This window comes from Procambarus clarkii, chromosome 21, assembly GCF_040958095.1.
Source record: "Procambarus clarkii isolate CNS0578487 chromosome 21, FALCON_Pclarkii_2.0, whole genome shotgun sequence".
Lineage (NCBI taxonomy): Eukaryota > Metazoa > Arthropoda > Malacostraca > Decapoda > Cambaridae > Procambarus > Procambarus clarkii.
This window is the reverse complement of record NC_091170.1, coordinates 47,000,319-47,011,116: the sequence shown is the minus strand read 5'-3', so window position 1 is coordinate 47,011,116 and position 10,798 is coordinate 47,000,319. Positions and strand designations below refer to the sequence as shown.

Genomic DNA, 10,798 nt, shown 5'->3' with positions numbered 1-10,798 from the left:
AACACAAAAGAATTAATTGTGTTTGGCAAGTATTCTACTGCCGTAAATATTATCTAACTCCTGAATGTACTCCTAATTGTGGAATAAAATGTTATCAGGGTTAGTAATGATTAACTAGTATGAGATCAGTAATTTATATTAGTATACTGGATCCCTAAATGTTAATGATCCACTGACTTGAGTGAATCAGTAACTATAACATGGATTCAGGCTATAATGGACAGTCTGCTGACAGCCATATATTGCAACATCTGTATAGCCTAAATGGTTAACACATAATTGGTGTTAGTGATTAATATAAAGTTATGAGCTGTTGCTCCTGGTGTCCTAAAGATTCTTACTTCAGTATGAAGTGTAGGCCTAAGTGTTGTGGGCAATAAACTGTCCCACGAGTGCTACCTTATACATAAGGTATAAGTAGCAATGAATTGGTGTGACTTAGGCTAACCTATGTGTTACGTGGTTAGTAGACACAATTAATTAAAAGGGTTAGTCTTGATTACATCACACAAGGATTAGTTATTATTAATTAGTATTTGTAATTATAATTTATGTTTATCCGGTTCGAAGGACCATAATGTGGGACATTTGGGGCTTGACTCTAATTATTTAAATATTAATATTGTAAATTCAATTACGAAGGACCACCCACTTTTATAGTAAAAGAGGGAAACTGAGAAATTATGATCATTAGAAATTTTTAGATGAACCAGTAACTATGGATAAAATACTAGAGAATATGATCATTGAAATAATTAATGGGCTGTATAATTAAATGAATCAAAGCCTCAAACACCTACATTGGGAGGGTATTACTGGAACTCAGTACGTCCAGGAACTAGTGTGGTTCGTTCACTAATCCAATGTATAATAATCTAATCCTATGAATACTTATGAAATCATTATCGTTATCATTAAGGGGAACATAGATTATGAACATAAATAATAATAATCATAATAAACACATGTTAATCCAATGAAGAGTTCTGCATGTAAAAGAGTACAGATAATAAATTCGAGGAATACAAAAGGAATCTTAGCTTAATGACGATTCCTTAGAAGTTAATCACGACGCTTCCTCTGATTCTCCTGGACTCGTCATGGAACACTGGGAGTTGATTAACATGGGAAATGACAGCTCGGAGAATTCTTCACACACGCTGCAAAAACAATTGTTTCCAGTAGCAACAGATTAAACTACTGGATTTCTATGTTCAATAAATGGATATTAACAATAAGAGAAAGATAATGACCTGTGATTTTTAGTTGTTATACGTCGTCACGACAAGCTACCCAGCTATAAACCCGCCCCCGATCTGATGCATCAAACAAGGATAAGGTACTTAGCTAATATGGGCACTGTGTAAGTTAAGGCTTGCCGAAGGTCGCGTCCTAGGCTCTAGACTTGTCTATCCTAGATACTGACGCGCTCCACTGGCCGGTCACATGGAGTTACATAGAACCAAATTTAACAGGTTCCGTAAATGACACTGACACCAGGTGAAGGTATTGTCTGCAAGGTTCTTCACACCTTACAGTGGCGACTTTCTTCTGGAGATTTGATAGCGTTTACCCTGGTGGCTGGGTAATGGCGTCTCCTCGTGAGCACCACGGGAACACGTCTACTCGTGAGCGTTTCAACACGTGGACTGGCGTCTCTTCCGCCCCGCTTCGCGTCCCGCGTTTGTTAAACAAATTATTTATTGTGAATATTATCATCTCTCACAGTTGTGATTGAAATGCACGGGTTAGGACGAGTTTATTATTTAGAGGAGTTAAATATTATTATTTGCCAGTTTTATGATAGGAAACGAACAATGGAGATGAATTAAAGTCTCTCCAGGGCATTCACGCGTGACGTTAATTTTATTACTAGATAACAGCTATAACTATAAACGCTCTATTTGGCTTTAGTTGGAGATCAGTTTATCTGTAATTAATTATCACACAGAACACCGTTGTTTATAGAGAATCAAATTCAATTCTCAAACACATTGGATATAAATATGTTTATTACAATGGAATCTGACGCAATACTGGCGTCGGGTGACGTAAGAATTCTAGCCTTACTGTACAGATGTAATTATTAGTACATGTGAACTCTACGCTTGGTTAATTTGAATCACTACAATGATTAGTAGAATTAGTAATAATTAATGAGAATACAACAGTGTTGTATTAAGTGTTGGAAATTTCCAACAATAGCCGAGGAACACTTGATTTCTTAAACAGTCGAAATCCAATCTTCACGTCCATAGTTGAGGATTGAAAGTACTGAGTATATGAGATACAGCTGAGAGGTCACAATCTGACCTCTGAGATTCAAGTGGATCCACTTGAATCCACTTGAATCTGAGATTCAAGTGGATTCCATCTCATGCTGGAATAGTGTTCAACGAGGTGGCGGATGAACTGGCCAAACGCGCTATCAAAACCACAAGTTGACATTTAATATGTTTTAAAAAGAGACAAATAAGTGGCGAGGAGAGGTATAATGCATGAGGGAAATCAAACCATCCAACACTACATGTATGTGAGTTAACACACCAATTTCCCTTATGGTAATTGGAGAAATGCTTGGAGTGACTCTGTACGCATGCGGAATATAGAATAGGTGCTAATGATAATGAAACGAAGTGTAAACTATGTGGTATATTAAGGTCTCACACCCTCGGCTATTATGTTCTTGATTTTCCGTTGATTAATGTATGTAGAAACGCTGAGATAACAACTGTTCCTGAACAAATAGCCTGGATGTGTCACAATGGAAAGATTGATGATATTCTGGAGAGATATAAGAATTTTGCACCAAGATTGAAACTTTGTTGAATTGTCTGAATGTCTATTTGCAAATTATATCTATGAATCTAGTCATAAAAGTATTTGTGTGAACGTCTGGTAACATACTGCAAATGTAAAGAAAGAAATGTTTATGTTTAACACTCACAATGTTCCGTAATATGTTTATTGTTTGTGATGTGTGTCTATGTATATATGAACACTTTGTACTAAACGGGGTGAGAATAGCTTGAGCTACCTCATTCCTTTGTGTGTATTTATACCACAATAAACATATTTCAATTCCAATTTTAATTTCAAACACCTCTGCAGCCTGCTTCAGTAGCCATGGTGATATTAAGTCTAGCCTAATTGGTTTCATTGCATCCAGTTCCTTAAATTGTTTTTAACCCCTTCCACAGTGACTACTGTTACGGGCCTGAGTCCAGCGTCGGAGCACAGAGCAGTGACAACAACGCCATCTGTGAGTCCGCTCCCGAAACCCCCTCCAAATGGACGACGCCATCTAGTGATGACGAGAGACGCCGGCAATACGTGCTGGATTCCCGTCTTAATTGGCTCGTGGAATAGCCGCTGCTGACCTCTGGTGAGGTGGCGCTTAGACAGCAACGCCATCTATGGAGTGAAGAGGTGGACGTTTGTGTCTAAGCCTGTAAGTGAGGTTCCCTAGAGCGTCCCAGTATTAATGACGTATCTGATTGCAGAGTCGACCTGGGACTGCTGTGTTGGACGATGGATCAGTCTACCCAAGGCAGCCAAGGTCTCCTCACCAGTCTGCTTTGAAGAAGCTGTGAGCCATCCCTGGACGAACTCTGTTGAGAGTAATAGCCTGCCTGAGGAGTGGCAGTGTTGGGAATCGCCTTATCCGGGGTTGGCTGGTGGAGGAGACCACCCACTGGGGTGCTGTATGAAGAGAGTGACCAGCGAGTCACACGAGGCTCCCGGCTAGGGCATGCAGCCCTAAGTATCGGTCGTGGAGTGGCCTAACAGCGAGGCTGATCGGTACCTGCCAGCTACAGGCTGGATTGTGGTTGAAGGCCTCCACGACGAAGCACCCAGTGGGACTGTGATTTGGCTGGCCTGTGGCCGGGGTAGATTCGTCATAGTCATAGTGGATTCATCGTGGGCCACGGAAGAAGGAACCAGGGCTACCTAGAGTGAGCATCGTTGAGCATCCAGTGTCTTCGGAGGAAGACGCAACTGTACATAAGTGTAGTAATAATCCCCGCATGCGACTGTTATTTATTTATATATGGTGGTGGTAAATATATCAGAAAAACTGGAACATTTGTATCCCTCCCCCTTTAATTTAACTTGCGTTATGGAACACACCCCTTGAAAGCCTCTACTAACTTGGGGCCGGATTCCCAAACTCTACTACCATCAGAGAAGAACCTGGTTGCGTCCCAGTAGGGCCATAACAACTACTATGTCATCCAGTGTTTCCTCAGACCTTTCATCACTTAACTTTGGTCACTACATTACATACCTCCTGGAATCTTATGTTGAGTTCCTCACATACCTCTTTGTCTTTTCCAGTGAGACTTTTCTCTTGTCTACTTAACCTTGTCATGTGTTCTCTGTTACTTAATATGATTATAAAACAGATTTGCTGCAATATCATTTTCAAATTGTCTCTTAGCTTCACTTTTGACTCAGGTGTAATGATTTCCGGCTCTCTTTAGTGCGCCTCTTTCTTCCTCTGATCCTAGCTCCCTGTGTTTTTTCCTTGAGTTTTTGTTCCTCTCCTGTGCTTCTCTGCACTACCTATTAAACCAGGGATTAACTTTGCCTTTTTTATTCCACCTCCTTCTTGAGTGCGATGCGCAACTCCGTTGCCCCTACACATTTCTGAACAATAACTTCAGTCATCTCATGTGACGTCTTCCCTACCAGTTCCCTCCCCCACTGAACTTCACTCGGTGGGGGAGGGAACCATCACTATACTGTACTCTCCACGTCTGTGGTCTCTCATATTCCTTAGTGTGTTTCTTGATTTATCAGTTCCTTTACCATCAATACCGCAGCATGATAATACAGTGGGCACTTGTCCCTCGGAGCATCTCATACTCTATCTCCTCTAAATTTGCCTCACTTGGGCAAATACAAAGTCTAGTGTCGCCGGTGGGTCATCTCCTCTTACGCTTTGTGGTTCTCCAACATGTTGTTTTAAGCAAAGTTCGTCTGCTTTGTTCAAGAGTTTTCCCCTCCATATTTTTCAAGTCTAATTCTGTGTGACTGAAACCTCCAAATATTAGAATCCTTCCAGAGGTGTAGGGTTGGTGTCGCCAGTCATGAAGGTGGTGTAAGGTTGGTGTCACCAGTCATGAAGGTGGTGTAGGGTTGGTGTCACCACTCATGAAGGTGGTGTAGGGTTGGTGTCACCAGTCATGAAGGAGGTGTAAGGTTGGTGTCGCCAGTCATGAAGGTGGTGTAAGGTTGGTGTCACCAGTCATGAAGGAGGTGTAGGGTTGGTGTCACCAGTTATGAAGGAGGTGTAGGGTTGGTGTCACCAGTCACGAAGGAAGTGTAAGGTTGGTGTCACCAGTCACGAAGGAAGTGTAAGGTTGGTGTCACCAGTCACGAAGGAAGTGTAAGGTTGGTGTCACCAGTCATGAAGGAGGTGTAGGGTTGGTGTCACCAGTTATGAAGGAGGTGTAGGGTTGGTGTCACCAGTCACGAAGGAAGTGTAAGGTTGGTGTCACCAGTCACGAAGGAAGTGTAAGGTTGGTGTCACCAGTCACGAAGGAAGTGTAAGGTTGGTGTCACCAGTCATGAAGGTGGTGTAAGGTTGATGTCACCAGTCATGAAGGTGTTGTAGGGTTGGTGTCACCATTCAGGAAGGTGTTGAAAGGTTGGTGTCACCAATCATGAAGGTGGTGTTGGGTTCAAGTCACCAGTCATGAAGGTTGTGTAGGGTTGGTTTCACCAGTCATGAAGGTGGAGTAAGGTTGGTGTCACCAGTCATGAAGGAGGTGTAAGGGTGATATCACCAGTCATGAAGGAGGTGTAGGGTTGGTGATACCACTCATGAAGGAGGTGTAAGGGTGATGTCACCAGTCATAAAGGTGGTGAAGGGTTGGTGTCACCAGTCATGAAGGTGCGGTAGTGTTGGTGTCACCAGCTTTGAAGAAATTGTAGGGTTGATGTCACCTGTCATGAAGGAGGTGTAGGGTTGGTGTCACCAGTCATGTAGGTGTTGTTGGGTTGGTGTCACCACTCATGAAGGAGGTGTAGGGTTGGTGTCACCACTCATGAAGGTGGTGTAGGGTTGGTGTCACCACTCATGAAGGAGGTGTAGGGTTGATGTCACCAATCATGAAGGTGGTGTAGGGTTGGTGTCACCAGTCTTGAAAGTGGTGTTGGGTTGAAGTCACCAGTCATGAAAGTGTAGGGTTGGTGTCACCAGTCATGAAGGTGGTGTAGGGTTGGTGTTACCAGTCATGAAGTTGTTGTAGGGTTGGTGTCACCAGTCATGAAGGTGTTGAAGGGTTGGTGTCACCCGTCATGAAGGTGTTGTAGGGTTGATGTCACCAGTCTTGAAGGTGATGTAGTGTTGGTGTCACCAGTCATGAAGGTGGTGTAGAGTTGGTGTCACCAATCATGAAGGAGGTGTAAGGCTGATGTCACCAGTTATGACGCAGGTGTAAGGTTGAAAGTGTGTCACCAGTCATGAAAGTGTAGGGTTGGTGTCACCAGCCATGAAGGTGATATTCGGTTGAAGTCACCAGTCAAGAAGGAAATGTAGGGTTGGTGTCACCAGTCATGAAGGTGGTGTAGGGTTGGTATCACCAGTCAAAAAGGTGGTGTAGGGTTGATGTCACCAGTCATGAAGGTGGTGTAGGGTTGGTATCACCAGTCAAGAAGGTGGTGTAGGGTTAATGTCGCCAGTCATGAAGGTGTAGGGTTGGTGTCACCAGTCATGAAAGCGGTGTAGGGTTGATGTCACCAGTCATAAAGGTGGTGCAGGGTTGATGCCACTAGTCATGAAGGTGGTGTAGGGTTGAAGTCACCAGTCATGGAAGTGTAGCATTGGTGTCACCAGTCATGAAGGTGGTGTAGTGTTGGTGTCTCCAGTCATGAAGGTGGTGTAGGGTTGATGCCACCAGCCATGTAGGAGGTGTAGGGTTGATGTCACCAGTCGTGAAGGTGGTGTAGTGTTGGTGTCACCAGTCATGAAGGTGGTGTAGGGTTGATGTCACCAGTCATGAAGGAGGTGTAGGGTTGATGTCACCAGTCGTGAAGGAGGTGTAGGGTTGATGTCACCAGTCATGAAGGAGGTGTAGGGTTGATGTCACCAGTCATGAAGGTGGTGTAGGGTTGGTGTCACCAGTCATGAAGGTGGTGTTGGGTTGGTGTCACCAGTCATGAAGGTGGTGTAGGGTTGATGTCACCAGTCATGAAGGAGGTGTAGGGTTGATGTCACCAGTCGTGAAGATGGTGTAGTGTTGGTGTCACCAGTCGTGAAGGAGGTGTAGGGTTGGTGTCACCAGTCATGAAGGTGTTGTAGGGTTGGTGTCACCAGTCATGAAGGTGTTGTAGGGTTGGTGTCACCAGTTATGAATGAACTATGATTGACAATATATGAGGCATGATGGTGTTGGGAAGACGTAAACGAGATAATTGTTGTTAATAAGGCAGGCTTCTCCATGAGTATGAGACTCTGAATGTAAATATTTACAGTCTCGTTCTTAATTTCGCAAAACACTTTAGTTTTGCAAATATATTAATATGATATTATTATTTTTTGTGATACGCATCCCAAGCGTCGTGTAGACCTATACGTAGTTTTACCTCAATAAACTTATTTCAATTTCAATTTCAATTCGCAGTTGTATATTATTAACCGGAGGATCATTATACACATTATACGCCTTAACGATAAATGCTGAAAACTGACGAAAGAGAAAACAATAAAAGAACTACGCCCAGTATATCTGAGGAGTGAGAGATAAAGCAAACGCTTTAACTGTGAGGGGCGAGGAGGCTCAGTCGCCCTCGACACCCTACCCCTTCCACACCTGCTGCTTCACAATCCCTTCCACAACCACCACCCCCGTCACGTGAGTGTATTGTTTACTTTCATAAACAATGCCACATTGAAACTTTCAGACGATGCTTCTGCTATACCTTGATATCTACCTTGAGATATAAGTGTGCTACCATAGTGAAGCTTCAGATGTATGCTCCCCAGGTGAATCTTCAGATATATGCTCCCAGGTGAATCTTGATATAATCTCCCAGGTGAATCTTCAGATATATGCTCCCAGGTGAATCTTCAGATATAATCTCCCAGGTGAATCTTCAGATATATGCTCCCAGGTGAATCTTCAGATATATGCTCCCAGGTGAAGCTTCAAATGTATGCTCCCCAGGTGAAGCTTCAGATGTATGCTCTCCATGTGAAGCTTCAGATTTATGCTCCCCCGGTGAAGCTTCAGAGATATGCTCCCCATGTGAAGCTTCAGATGTATGCTCCCCAGGTAAAACTTCAGATGTATGCTCCCCAGGTGAAGCTTCAGATGTCTGCTTCACAGATGAAGCTTTAAATGTATGCTCCCAGGTGAAGCTTCAAATGTATGCTCCCCAAGTGAAGCTTCAGATGTATGCTCCCCATGTGAAGCTTCAGATGTATGCTCCCCCGGTGAAGCTTCAGATGTATGCTCCCAAGGTGAAGTTTCAGATGTATGCTCCCTGGTGAAGCTTCAGATGTATGCTCCCAGGTGAAGCTTCAGATATATGCTCCCCAGATGAAACTTCAGATGTATACTCCCCGGTGACGCTTCAAATGTATGCTCTCCCGGTGAAGCTTCAGATATATGCTCCTCAAGTGAAGCTTCAGATCTATGCTCCCCAGGTGAAGCTTCAGATGTATAGTCCACAGGTGAAGCTTCAGATGTATGCATGCTCCCCTGGTGAAGCTTCAGATGTTTGCTCTCCCGGTGAAGCTTCAGATGTTTGCTCTCCCAGTGAAGCTTCAGATGTATGCTACCCTGGTGAAGCTTCAGATGTATACTCCCCTGCTGAAGCTTCAGATGTATGCTCCCCCCGGTGAAGATTCAGATGTATGCTCCCCCGGTGAAGCTTCAGAATATGCTCCCCTGGTGATGCTTCAGATGTGTGCTGCACTGATGAAGCTTCAGATGTATGCTCCCCAGGCGAAGCTTCAGATGAATGCTTCCCAGGTGAAGCTTCAGATGTATGCTTCCCAGGTGAAGCTTTAGATGTATGCTCCCGTGTGAAGCTTCAGGTGTATGCTCCCCGGTGAAGCTTCAGATGTATGCTCCCTAGATGAAGCTTCAGATGTATGCTCCTTAGGTGAAGCTTCAGATGTATGCTCCCAAGGTGAAGCTTCAGATGTATGCTCCCCAAGTGAAGCTTCAGATGTATGCTCCAGATGAATCTTCAGATGTGTGCTCCCCAGGTGAAGCTTCAGATGTATGTTTATCAGGTGAAACTTCAGATGTATGCTCCCAGGTGAAGCTTCAAATGTATGCTCCCCGGTGAAGCTTCAGATGTATGCTTCCCAGGTGAATCTTTAGATGTATGCTCCCGAGGTAAAGCTTAAGATGAATGCTCCCCAAGTGAAGCTTCAGACGTATGCTCCCCAAGTGAAGCTTCAAATGAATTCTACACCAGATGTGAGATTCTTGAGATGTGAGCTCCCAAAGGTGAAGCTTCAGAAGTATAATCTCCAGGTGAAGCTTTATATGAATGCTTCCAAGGTGACGTTGCAGACGTATGCTCCGCAGGTGAAGCTTCATCTGAATTCATCCATTGTTAAGCTTCAAATTAATGCCCTACAAGAGAGGCTTCAGATGAATGCTCCCCAGGTGAAGCTGCAGATGAATGTTCCTCAGGTGAAGCTTCAGATGAATGCTCCCCAGGTGAAGCTTCAGATGAATGTTCCTCAGGTGAAGCTTCAGATGAATGCTCCCCAGGTGAAGTTTCATGTGTGTACTCCCTATGTGAAGCTTCAGATGAATGCTCCCCAAGTGAAACTTCAGATGAATACTCCCCAGGTGAAGCTTCAAATGTATGCTCTCTCCAGGTGAAGCTTTAGATGATTGCTAACCAGGTGAATTTATTTATTTACTTATTATTTATATATTTATATGTATACAAGAAGGTACATTGGGTTTGTGAGAATACATGGCATGGTATTTACAATCTTGTAAAACCAATCTTCCTCAAGATAGGAAGATAACTACTAGTTCGCGCAGCATTTCGGACAGGTCCTTAATCTAACAGATAATTTTAAGTAGGTAAATTCTAGCAGAATTAATAAAATGATAAGAGATACATTGCAAGAAAAAAAATGAGATGAGAGAGATAAGTAGGTATATTAAAGCACATTGGTAGCTCTGGTTGATTGCAATGACAGCTTGATTGGTAATTTAAACAAAGATTAATAGGCACCATACAGGAAATTGATAGCACATATAAGAAGACAGCAATGATCACAATGGTAAAGTTGTTTGCATTAGGTACATAAAGATTGGGAAATTGGGTAGCTCTAGATACAGTGCAATTTTAAAGCAACAAGGTAGGAAACTAGGAAGAGGAAATTAGGTACTTTTTATTTTTATTTTTGTATGAGGCAAAAGTTTGAAATCTTTTCAATTCATTAGGAAGTGAGTTCCATAGACTAGGTGCCTTTATTTGCATAGATTGTTTACACAGATTAAGTTTGACTCTGGGGATATCAAAGATATATTTATTTTTGGTGAGGTGATAATGGGTCCTATAACATCTGTCTATGGAGAGTTTCAGAGCATGGTTTGCATTTAAGAACAGGGTTTTGTAAATGTAGTTGACACAAGAGAATGTGTGAATGGAGTTTATGTTTAGCATGCTTAGAGATATAAACAAGGGAGCTGAGTGTTGTCTGAAAGCAGAGTTTGTTATTATTCTGATAGCAGATTTTTGCAGGGTGATGATGGACTTGAGGTGGTTTGCAGTGGTAGACCCCCATGCACAGATAACATAATTAGGATAG

General features: G+C 43.0%; 1 protein-coding gene across 1 annotated transcript in view; it reads left to right on the top strand.

Moving 5' to 3' along the window:
- The first annotated feature begins 7,781 nt into the window (after window positions 1–7,781).
- Window positions 7,782–10,798, top strand: part of LOC123760680 (deoxynucleoside triphosphate triphosphohydrolase SAMHD1-like) — a 277,020-nt gene continuing 274,003 nt past the window's right edge. The window contains exon 1 of the mRNA XM_069328381.1: window positions 7,782–7,862. The gene's annotated coding sequence lies outside the window, so the exon portion shown is untranslated. The remainder of the gene's footprint in view (window positions 7,863–10,798) is intronic.